Below are 13,567 nucleotides of genomic sequence, written 5' to 3' on the forward strand. Positions count from 1 at the left end.
AGGCTTTAAACACTTTAGGGTACTTGTCTAAAATAAAGTCTAAGCCTTAGGTGCCTTAAAAGCACCATTTGAGCATGTTACAAGGGAGTTTACGGCCTAAGCTACTCTTGGGCCGTGAACTCCTAAACTTGGGTGGTTCTTGATTGATTTCATGTCCCTAACACACTCCTATACAAGTCCAAGGTAGTTACTAATCACGGGGGACAATCTAGGCTTGGTTTCGGGAGTTTACCGCCCAAGAACACCTTGGGGAGTAAACTCCTAAATCGGATGATTTAGCTATGTAATCTATGTTATGAACACATTTAAAGCTTTCTAACACTACTAGAAAGAGTTACTCACAATTTGGATAAAAACCCGAAGATCCGTGAGAGAGAATTTTGACTTTTCTCTAAATGGAATTCAACAAATGAACCAATTTGGTTCAGAATTCTATTTATAGTCTTGAGATATTTTTGGCAGAAAATATTTTTATTCCTGGAACGAACTCTAATCTCCTAGAGTCTTGGAATAACAGTGTTGCACAAAACCCTAGTGCATCCACTCTCCTAATATCTCCTTAAGTGTAAAATCCTGAAAATTGCCAAACTTATACTCGAAGTCTGAATTTTCACTGTAACTGCTCTACTTCTATTGGCTTGATATGGTTTGTTCAGAATGGAAATTTCGGGTTGTCACACATGGAAAGGCATATGTTGCAAGGGGTGACGAAAGCAGTGGAAAGTGTTTTGTGGTGACTGATGTATCTCACATAAGGGGATACAATACTGATGGTGGAAACAAGGACACCAAGGAGCGAGAGGACTCATGCTTCACAGCAAAATCTCTCAGTGTGAAGATCAATGAGCTTGATGAATTGATCAAGAAGTTACAATCTCTCTTTATTTCATTTAAAGTCCCACAGAAATCATATGAAAAAGAATTAAATAGCTTAAATTCAAGAATCTCAAATCTGGATAGTTGTTTAACTCAAACACGGGTCACCAATTCTAACCTAACTGACCAAATAAGCAGGGTGTCTTCCAAGAGTGAGGAGCGAAGGATGTGGATAGAGCAAAAAGAGTCGGAGCTGATAAAGTCTAAGGATGAAAACATTTATTTACAAAGAGACAATTTAAAACTTTGAAACAGAGAAATGTTTTTTGTTTGATTGCTAAACGACTTTATGCTAACATCACTCAACTACATCTGAATTGTGAAATAGGGCAGAAAATTCATCGCATGATTTTGCCCTTCCTTGAGTTTAAGGAGGATGAAATCGATGTTGAAGCATATAACTGCGAAAGTGTTGTATCGTCTGATGATGTGAATCCCACTTACATGTATGGTCTGGACAAAATAGAATCTTTCATAAAGTCCAAGGACCATAAGGACATGCTGAAAAACCTTTTGGATGAAAACGATAAGCTGAAACTAAGGACTGAAACTATACAAAAATTTGACTCGTTGAGTGCCAGTTTAAGTTCAGAAAATAAAATTGATGTTGAAAACGCATCTTAACTTAATGAGGACGATGATATGAGTGAAATCTCTGTAGAGGATGTAGTCGACTGTTCTGAGTTTGTCAAGAGCGAACCCGAAAACCACAAAAATCTTATTTCTGAAAATTCTGTGGAGTTCGCTCGTTTGTCCCAAAATAAGTCCCCGATTCTTGAAGAAAAGGCTGTTGTGTACCAAAAGGTGAGAACAACACCAAATCAGGTGTACAAGGTCACAGGAGTAACCGAGCATCAAACAGCCGAACTCATTGCCATAGTGAATGAAGATAACACAGATGGTTGTGATGAGTTTTTCTGGTCTGCTCCTATAGATAATGCCAACGAAACTATTGGTCTGTCAGAGCGGACGTCCTGGAAAACCAAAGGCAGATATGTACCAGAGCCACTGAACAATCCTGACAACTTCGACGTGCCAAGCTCTAGTGGTACAAAAGAAGTTCCTATAGAAGAAGTCACTTCCACAAGCGAAACATCATCTGTGAAAAATGAACCGACTGACAAAAAAGAGAAACAAAAGGCTAACATCCACAAACAGCCAAAACAAGTGAAAGATCAAAAGCAGCAGAGGAATCTGAGATGCAAAAAGAACCTCTCTGAGCGAAAGCAGTTTTGGCGATCTCAAAACGCCCATTTCTCCTATCACGATAAGAATTCAAAGCAAGAGAAAAAGGATTTCAGGCCACATGAGGAACATAACCGAAAGGACAGGTTCGGTTCAGAGAGCAACAACAACCGAAAGGACAGGTTCGGTCCCGAAAGCAATAGCTACCGAACGTCCAGGTTCGATCCTTGCAATGACCAAAAACAAAAGGGTCATATCGAACCGCAAGTCAGAAGAAATTCCCATTCTAATTTTTCTAGTTCTCAATTCTCTTCTAAACCTAATTCTGTTCCTGCTCAACATTCTAAATCATCAACGAACCTGAAAGGAAAATCGAAGATTTCCTCTGTCCAGGAAGACCGAAAGAAGTCTAAAGCCCAAACACCAAAACCTGAAACCAAACCTATTGTAGCTAATCCTAACAAAATCAAAGTGTTTACCATTAAAAGAAAAGATGAAACAACATTAATAAAAAGAACATATCTTGTTGATGTTTCTCTTACTATTCATGTTCCTATGAAAGGCTCACGTGGACCCAAGAAACTTTGGGTTCCTAAATCTGCTTAATTTTTGCAGGTTATAAGTGACGAGCAGTTCGACGAAGAATGGTACATTGACAGTGGCTGCTCACGTCACATGACAGGGAGGAAGGAAGAGCTAAGAGAGTTTCGATCTCTTCAGAATGGTGGAAATGTCAAGTTCGGCAACAATTCTTATGGAACGATAAAGGGTTATGGGATGATAACCAATGGAGACTTCACAATAAGAAAGGTGGCATATGTTGAAGGTCTACAACATAATCTCATCAGTGTGTCTCAACCGGTAGGAGGCACCGGTCTCAAAGTTTCATTTGATGATGAAGGTTCAGAAATCATAGAGAAGAAATCAAAAAGGGTAATTCTCAAATCAGAACGCAAAGGCGAAATGTTTCCTCTCAATCTCAAACCAATCAAAGGAAATCCAACTATATGCCTATTATCTAAAGCTCATTCTGATGAAAGCTGGTTGTGGCACCGAAGGCTCTCACATCTCAACTTCAAGGACATCAACAAGCTTGTCACAGGAGGTCATGTTCGGGGTCTCCCATTGCTCAAGTTTGATCGAGAACATTTGTGTGCTGCGTGTGAAATGGGGAAGCAGAGTCGTCAAAGTCACCCATCCATTATAAACACAAAAGTTGTTGAATCACTTGAGTTGCTTCACATTGACTTGTGTGGTCCATCATTTATCGAAAGCATTGGCGGTAGCAAGTATATTCTTGTTATTGTTGATGATTTCTCACGTTTTACATGGGTGTTCTTTCTGAAGCACAAATCTGAGGCTACTCCTAAGCTAAAGATGTTTATTAAGCAGGTTGAAGTGCAACTGAGAAAAGTCGTTCGCAACATCAGGAGCGATTCAAGAAAAAAGAATTTGAAGACTTTTTGGCAGAAAAAGGAACCATTCACAACTTCTCAGCTCCCTATACGCCTCAACAGAACGGAATTGTCGAAAGACGAAACCGATCCTTGTGTGAGGCGGCCCGAACGATGCTAAGTTTCGCTTCTCTTCCTTTATATTTCTGGGCTGACGCTATTGCTGCAGCATGTTTCACGCAGAATAGGTCTTATCTCAACAAGCGCTTTTCTCTTACTCCCTATGAGATCATTAATAACAGAAAGCCGAACGTAAAATTCTTCCATGTGTTCGGCTCACGATGCTTCATCTTCAACTCCAAAGAACATCGTAACAAGTTTGACGTTAAAGCTGATGAAGGAATTTTTCTGGGATATTCTCTTACTTCAAAAGCTTACCGGGTCGTAAATAAGCGCTCTAGGAAGATCGAAGAAACAAATTATGTGACTTTCGATGATAACTACGTTAAAAAGCTAAAGGCTACTGAAGAAGCAATTGGAGAGATTTTTACTCAAACTGGTCAAGTTACGGCTTCGATTGCTAATATGTTCGATCAGTTTGTGGAATTATTTGATGAACCTGAAAAAGCTACTCTCTCGGAGGCCAAGTCAGCAGATAACAGGGTCGACCATCTGAAGCAAATTGTCGAAGAAGCAGCCAAACGAATGGGTGAAGGAGAACAAGTTTCAAATGAACCTCCTAAGCATGGTGCTTCAGTTGAGGGGGAGAATCCATCTTCATCAAAACAACCGAGCTCACAAGTTGAGGGGGAGAATTCTATTCCAGTTCCACCCGAAAGCTCAACTGCACCCGAAAGCCCTTCAGCTCCCGAAAGCTCGACAATACCAGAAAGTCCTGTAGCACCAGAAAGTCCAGCTACACCTAAAAGTTCATCAGTCGAGGGGGAGAATGCCGATATGTTCTACGACAACGATAGTCAATCTGAATCGGAAGAAATGGTGAATGCTGAATTGGATCCATCTTATGATCCAAATTACCCTCCTCTTGTTAAGTGGACCAGAGATCATCCTGTATCCCAGGTAGTGGGTAATGTCTCTGAAAAGGTCCTGACCCGATCTCAACTGAAGGCAAAGCGAACATCTCTATTCTCCAAAGTAGAGTTCTGCATGTATAATTCTTTCGTCTCAAAAGTTGAACCGAAGACAGTAAATACTGCTCTTGATCACTCTGACTGGGTTCAAGCTATGCAAGATGAACTCAACGAGTTCGAAAGAAATAAGGTTCGGCGCCTCATTCCAACTCCTAAAGATGCCTCAGTTGTTGGTCTCAAATGGGTATTCAGAAATAAAATGGACAAGGAGGGCAGTGTGATTCGAAACAAGGCTCGTCTCGTGGTGAAAGGATACTGCCAGGAGGAAGGAATTGATTATGAAGAAACTTTTGCTCCGGTAGCGAGGCTAGCATCTGTTCGAATATTTCTGGCCTATGCTGCACACAAGAACTTTGAGGTCTACCAAATGGACGTGAAATGCGCCTTTCTGAATGGAGAACTTGAAGAAACGGTTTACGTGGAGCAACCTCCTGGATTTTTTAATGAAAAGTACCCCAATCACTGTTATATTCTGGACAAAGCGGTTTACGATCTGAAACAAGCACCTAGGGCATGGTATGAAACACTAACCAAGTTTTTAAAGATGTCAAAATTCAAACAAGGTTCGGTTGACCCAACCTTCTTTCGTAAGAAGGAAGGTAACCACCTTATGATTGTTCAAATCTATGTCGATGATATCATCGTTGGCTCAACGAATCCTAGCTTAACAGCTGAATTCAGAAAACTAATGGAGACTAAATTTGAAATGAGCTCAATGGGTCCGATTAACTTTTTCCTTGGTTTAAATATTAGACAGGGGCCCGAAGGCATCTTTATCAACCAGGAAGCTTACACCAAGACTCTTCTTGCTAAATTTGGCATGATGGGAGACTCAAAGGTTAAAGTTCCAATGGCATTCGGCACCAAGCTCACACCATCCTTGGAAAAACCGGCAGTCGATATTACGTTATATCGCCAGATGATTGGTTCTTTGATGTACCTCACTGCTAACAGGCCTGATATAATGTTTTCTGTGTGTTACTGTGCTAGATTTCAGGCGAATCCTCGTGAACCACATATGCTTGCAGTGAAAAACATACTCCGGTATCTGAAACGAACCACCTCTCTCGGTTTATGGTATCCATCAAACTCAGGTTTCTTCGTTCAAGCCTACTCAGATGCAGACCTTGGAGGTTGTGGTTTAGACAGGAAAAGCACCACTGGAGGCTGCCAATTCCTAGACGGGAAGTTGGTTATTTGGCAATCAAAGAAACAAACATGTGTGTCTCTGTCTACAGCCGAAGCAGAGTACATCGCAGTTGCCTCCTGTACATCTCAAGTGATTTGGATCCAAAGCCAGCTCCGGGACTATGAACTCAATATGAAAAAGATCCCACTATATTGTGATTCAGAAAGTGCAATTAGGATATGTCATAACCCAGTGCAACATTCCAAGACCAAGCATATAGCACTGAGGTATCACTTTATTAAGGATCATGTGGAAGATGGGAACGTCGAAATTCACTTTGTTCGAACCACTGATCAACTGGCTGACATCTTCACGAAAGCTCTTCCTAAAGCATCTTTCAATAACATTCTACAAGGGCTAGGTATGATGGAATCAGAGTCAGTACCAAAGACTACTTCTCAAAATTAAAAGTTAGAAGCGAAATGAACCGAACGCTCGGGTTCGGGTCTTGTTCTGGTATACCGAAATGAACCGAACGCTCGGGTTCGGTCTTATCATTTGATCTTCACTTATCAATTTAAGGTAGTTTCTTTGGTTGTAAACCTTTTGTATCATTTTCTTTATTCATTTCACTTATTTTCAAAGTTCTTTTCTTTTTCAAACTTATTTTTTTTGCAACCGAAATAGACCGAACGCTCGGGTTCGGTTCCAAATTTTTTTTAGCTGAAATAGACCGAACGCTCGGGTTCAGTTCCAAATTTTTTTTGTGTCTCATTTTTATTTATTTATTTATTTTTTCTTTAAATCAAAAATTCCAAAAATATTTTTTTTCTCTTATTTTCTTTTCGTGAATTCAAAAACTCCAAAAATATTTTATTATTATTATTTTTTCTATTATTTTGTTTTGTTTTGTGTCTTATCTTTTTGTGTGTCTATTTGTGGAAAATCATTTCACTAGTTATGTGTCCCTAGAAGCATGTTGCTGTATGTGTCCAAAGCCTCACCTGATTTTGAATAATAGCCTTACTGACTTGGTACATACAAACCTTGTCTTCCCAATTAGGCTTTCATATTTATTCTAATCACGAGCTACCTGACTCTCTTCTCACATGAGATAAGAGTTTTCTGCTAGGTCCTTACTTTAACAGTAGAGGTACTTTGGTTTCTTTACACCATCTACACTACTTTTCTCCATCTCATTCGCTTCACAAACGTAACCCTTGAGACTCTCAGAAATTACCACTGAGGTTTATGGTTACACAATTTATGTGTTTATGATCTTAGCTTCGTGTCACTACGTACTAAGTGAAACCCACAATTCAATACCTACTATGCTTTGACGGTGAACAAACAACTTTGTTCTAGCAATCATTAACGAATTGACGGATTTATCAATGAAAATGGAAAGTCAAATCTCTAATTTTCTTTTAAGTGATTCCTATGAAATTGTTAAGTCCTATAATATTTCTTCCTTGGAATCCAGTTTTAAATTTTTTTTTAGATTTTACATAAACTATTTTATCTAGCCACTTAAATTGTTTCAAATCTACTTGTCCAACAGACTGCATTGGTCTCACAAGTACTTCGTTCGATTTCTGTCTTATATCAAGATCAGGAATTCTGAATTGAAGCGACAGCCACCCAAATTAGCCTGATTAAAAGAAGCCTTTCAACACTTCTCAATAAGTGTCTGATCGTTATTCAATGGGAAACCACACAAACACTTTAAAGTCTCTCTTGACTTCGAAGGAAGAGATTCGTGCCCGGGATCCTTTCTTTCGTTTCTTTACTGACATCACAAAATCCCTCATATGTGTTGCTTTTTTTTTTACACACTAAGCACGAAAATCTTTTTGACTTTCCAAAATTCTGGTTTCATTAGTTACAAGGCATAATTTCAAATGGGATTTGCAGTTATAAGGGAGTTGTGGTTAATATTGATCCACATGGTCAATTTTGCTTAAGGATGACGTTTAATCTAAAATGATAATATGCTAACTCAGGCGGGAGTCCAATCGATTTGATTTTCAAACAGCGCTTGACAGCCAGGTGTGCGAAGAGGAACCGTTTCGTTTAAAAATGGCGCCTGATGGGAAGGCGTGTGAATCGGGACTGATACTCTCTCTCTTGCGTAATCATCGGTGCTACCAACTGTCACGCATCCATCACTTCCGAAAAACCCTTCATATTTCCCTCGAAGATTTGGGACAAATTCTTCTCTCTCCTTTACCCACAATATAAAAGGTAACGTAAACCATTGTTTACCTCTTTACTGCACCCATATTTTCAGAGAGCAAGAAAACCTTCAAGTATTCTACTGTTCATCATTTCTCCCATCTTCTTCACAATAATGGCAGATTCATCATCAGTTCATGCTACTTCCCACATCCTCCCAAATCGTCCCCAGCAGAGTTTGATCATCGATCTTACTCCTCAGGTCTATGATGCTTTCATGTTCCCGATAATCGAATGCCTCAAGTACTCGCCAGTTGCTCCTGCTCTCACCAAAGTTGAAGCAGTTCCTATGGAGTTCTTATCTCAAATTTTCGCCACTGCTCATTATGACAAGGCAGTCGACAGGATCTTCTTTGACGTGCTTGATCACAAGGCGTCCATCTCCAAGCAGAGGTTTTGCTCAATTTTAGGGTTTAAACCTGATTCAACTAGGTTTAACCCTGAATCGATTCCGGTGGGTCACATGTTCTCTATGTTCTACAACATGGGGTATACTGAGGTGCTGACAACAGTTACAAAGTTCAAGAAATCGTGCCTGCCTCCTCAGTGGAATGGGTTGTTTACAGTGTTGTTCAAGGGGCTGTCCGAACGCAGTGCTAGATCAGACGGAGCAAGTCGTCTGTTCATCACGATTCTGTACGGGATCTACAACGGTATCAACTTGGACTATGGGTCGGTCCTATGGCAACAACTCATTCAGAGTTTGTCTTCTACATCTCGGCATTTTGAGATTTCCTATGCTCAATTTTGGACTCTCATTACAAAATGGGTGATGGACAAGTACCAAGTCCCCATTGTTGTTGGTTCTCCAATGTCTTCGATTGGTACTTTCCATACCACGAAGATCATTGTCTCTGATGCCTCAAAATTTCAATTCATTGGCTCTATTCCTGAGACGATGTATGGAGATGTTCCTGCCGGCAGCCGGATCATTCGAACCTACAAGGAGTTTCGACGCTCTGGTCCGAGAGAGCTTACTCCTGAAATGCTCAAGTCCATCCATGAAGCTGACAAGCCTGCGCCAAGGGGAAAGAAAACTGACAAAGGCAAAGACAAGCAAGTTGGTAAGGGAGCGAAAGGCCCTTCTCCCAAGAAGCGTAAAACTACACAGACTGTTCAGTCTCCTCCGCTGAAGAAGAGAAAAATTCAACCAAGGCGAAAGCTGATAATCGCTTCCTCCTCAAGCGAATCTGAGGAAGAGAATTATGCCTCTGACGGATATCCTCGTGGTAACACTCCACCACGATCGCCTTCTCCTGAAGTTCACTTTTCCATTTCTCCAATCTCTTATCCACCTATTACCATTCCCCCCATAACCTCCACCACTCAAATACCATCCACCTCCATCCCAGTACCCCCTTCCATCTTTACCGAAGCAACCACCACCACCGCAGAAGTAAGAACCAATGTATCTGATACAGGGGTTCCTACTGACGCACCCAAACCCCTACCAACTACCGAACATACAACCCAACCCGAAACTACTACAACTACCGAGCCTCCACCCTCACCATCACCATCATCTCCTGCTCAGGCAGCAGAGGACGAAGAACCATTCCTCGGTGGGGAGAATATGACATTTGATTCGGTTTATTACAGTCCGTTTCAGGTACAGAGTGACGATGATGATGATGCTCCCGTTACCAAGAGGCATCTCAAGGAGCTTCACGATAAAATTGATTCGCTCATCGCCTCCTCTTCTTCATCTCAGTTTACCATCTCTGAAGCTTCCATTCAGAAAATTGTTGATGCTTTTTCCAAAGCTCATCAAGTCTCTCTAGACTCAGCCACTGCAGCCATTGATGCCTCAACCAAAGCCTATGAGGCAGCGACCGAAAAAGTCGATAAACTATTCACTGATGCTTCTTCTCTGTTACAATCTTTACAGGAATCTGTTGAGGCCGCCAAAACGAAGTTGGAACCCATTGTCAACCAGCTGGCTACCTCAGTTGCATCAGAACTGAAGTCTTTTGCTTCTCTTCGTCAGACTCTCTGAGACGACAATTCAACGTTTAAGGCGACGGTTGACGAACGATTGACTAAGCTCCATGAGGACCTTGCTGCTGAAAACTCACTCATGGACGCTCTTGCAAGAAAAACCACCACTCTGAAGGTCAAGAGTCTTCAACTCTCCAATTCTCAAAAGGAGATTGAGTCTCTTCGATCTGAAAGAGAGGTGATTTCATCATGTGTTTCGGATGTCCACGCATCCATTTCAAACATCCTGGACGCACATGACCCGATACTCAACTATTCTGTGAGGCGTACTCTTGCAGAAAAACTTGCTCCTGCCCTCTCTCTCCTGAGCAATATTGAAGGGCTCCTTGATTTCGTGTCCATTCCGAAACAAGGGGGAGAAAAAGAAAATGTGTCTCAACCGCCTCCTACTTCAACAGCAACCAAAACAACCGAACCTCCTCCTACAGGCCAAGCCTCAGGTTCGGGTGTTAAAGACAAGGGCAAGCAAATTGCTGATGAGAGCGATGATGAAGATAAGGAGACCATTGCCGAACTTCTGAAGAAGCAAGGTTAAGATAAAGATCCTGACATCAGCGCTCGTGTGGCTAGAAAGGCTAAAGAAGCCGAAAGAAGACAGAAAGAAGCTCACGACCTTCTCGAGAGCAGGAAAACTCTTTTTCCTCCTTGGACTCTTGATAAGTTGTTGAAAGAAGCCATAGAAACTCCAAGCATCTTGTGGCTAGAACCGGTGATCTCTCTTGATCGTGATAATAATGTCGATTCTCAGTTCGACATGCCACTGACCCGAAAGGCATTCGTATTCCATGCCTTTGACAACATCGTTGAGTTCCCTCATCCTCATCCAAAGGTTGACAGGGACTTAGTCGATTTCTATCTGAGGGCCGCTCAACCACAGTACCAAACATGGAGCGCTCAGAAGATTGTCAATGTTCGGGTTCTAAAGCCGTATAAGGAAGGAAACTTTACCAACGTTCGGTTTAAGGTGCTGAGAGGATCTTCCAAGACTGAACATGCCATCTCGCTTGCTGATCTTCCCAACTTGAATCCACACGACTGGATCATCTTGCACAACATCCTTCTTACTAATGAAGCAGAATATGGTCCGATCATCGACCATTTCAAGAGGATGCTTGTTTGTTACATTATGGAAGTCGCCAAGATGGATCAGGAGATAGCTAATGTATTCAAGAAAAAGCCTACCATATCTCCTGTTGGCTCAGCAAGTGACCTAAACATGATGTAGATGGGAAAGATAGACCCGAAGAGAAACTTCGTTATGTTTACCAGAAACGAAGGCCAAAAATGCATGTTCGCTTTGGCAGACAAACATCTCTATACCACTGCATGTCTGGAACATGTCTTAGGGATCATTCATCGATGCAAGCAGAATTCGGCGGATGACAAGCAGTACTTTGATGATATGATTCAATGGTACATTCGCTTCAGACAGACTATTCTCGCACTTATCTCTCGTCTGTTTGATACAACCAAGAAGGTTCCAGCAGCTGGTCCAAGCAAGAAGAAATGATAGTCTCGCTCCAAATTGACACAAAGGGGGAGATTGTTAGGTCCAGTTTAGTGTTGCGTCCTTTGGGCTCGTTATCTAGTCCAAGTTTTGTCTCCGATATGGGCCTGTCCATCTGTGAGTTTTGTTTAGGGTTTATTATATATAGATGCTTGCATGCATTCTTAACATAAGATTGATAGAGATTTGATAGCATACAAGTTCTTATCTTTTGTAACCCTAGAATCCTCTATAGCGGAATTTCTTCATCGAGCTCTGCTGAGGATTGAGTTAATCAAATCATTCGACACATGCAGATCCATATTTGTGTTTATTACGTTACTGTTTCTGTTTTATTTATTTACCTGTTACAAAGATCTAATCGATCAAAGAGTTTTCGAACTCATCATAGATCGTAAGTACTCTTGTTATAACTCATTTTACACTAGGTTTATCATGTTTAGGGCTTAGAAAACATAAGGAATCACAGGATTCAAGGAGTTACGACCAAGACATGTTCTTGGGCCGTAAACCCCTTTTAAGGGTGCAAATGACACCTTAACACCTTAGTAAGCCTTGGATATTAGCATAGAACCTTACACCATTGAACTAAGGACTTCATTACACGAAATGGTACTTCATACCATGAGTTTACGGCCGTAAACTCATGGGGAAGCGGTCCCCAGGCCGTAAACACCATACAAGGTAATTCTTGGACCTTAAACCCACCCAGCCTCTTGTTTAAGCCTTGGAACACTTAACCACTTAAGTCATTATAGCTTTGAGCATCATTTGGTGACCCAAATGAGAGTTTACGGCCAGGAGTAAACTCCCCTGGGCCGTAAACTCCTAAAGGTATGGTCCATTGACCATAAACTCCCTTATAAGGCTTTGCATATATACATATGTCTTCATATGTTATTAGGATCATTGTGTGTGTTTAAGTCTTCACTTGACACCGAACACGTGTCCGACACTTCCATCCGATCCACTCACTGCAGGTGAGTTCATACCCCTTAATCAACCTTTTAAATGTTTTGTAAATGTTTATAAATGCTTTATGGGGGGGATACAAGTTGAATCATGCTAATTATTATGTCAATCACATGTGATTAATAACTAGCATGCAAATGGATTTACTATACGTTAATTCTTTTACCAAACAAATTTCTTCAAATGACTTTCTTAAACGTTTTTACATGTTTAAAACTCTTTATCAAACTGCTTTACATACTGTATGTTTCCTTTCAAACTCAGTTACAAATGTGTTTCAAACAAAGGTTTTCCTTATACTTAAACTGTCTTATCAAACAAAATACTTTCAATCGTTTTATAAACTGACATCAAGTCATCGTTTCTCAGTATTAAACTTTCATAGGTTTTACAAAACTCCTTTTTATGCTTTTATATTGTTAAATGCATGCCTAGATATGTATAGTTATATAAATAATGTTTAAAGGACTTAGGACAATTAGCTCGCTTTAATTCCTTTTCCTCATTGGGATGTGGCCTTAGGGCATTGGTTGCTCGTCCGAATGTCGTCTAAATATTAGTTATATATCATGTATACATATATAGACATAAAAGTTCCAGTAGTCAGTTCAGTACCTTTGGGTAGCAAAGGTATACTTTCGGTTATACACGTACATTACTAGTAACTATAATAGGTGTAGTTAGGAGATACTACTTACCATTCCAAGTACAAGGAATCACACAAGAGTCGGTTCATTCATGAGTCTATACTAATACATTACATGTTACCTGAATACGTTTACATAGATACGCTTACATGAATAAGTTTACATAGATACACTTACATGAATACGTTTACATAGATACGCTTATATAAATACGTTTACAATACACGATAACAGAACGGACATAACAAGGTGCTATAGCATGGAACAAGTTCAGAATCTAACTATACCAATGAATAACTAATACTTTGTGATAGTTATATTGAGTATACATGATCATAGTAATGTGGATGTTCACGACTTGCAATCATGCAGGGGTCGCGTTTGGTTCCCAAAATCTCTTGACAGGGAGCGTTTAGTATGGGATCTAGCCATCACATTATGCCTTAACCCTCAATTAAGGCAAATTAGTACGA

The sequence above is a fragment of the Lactuca sativa genome, chromosome 5 (assembly GCF_002870075.4).
Source record: "Lactuca sativa cultivar Salinas chromosome 5, Lsat_Salinas_v11, whole genome shotgun sequence".
Lineage (NCBI taxonomy): Eukaryota > Viridiplantae > Streptophyta > Magnoliopsida > Asterales > Asteraceae > Lactuca > Lactuca sativa.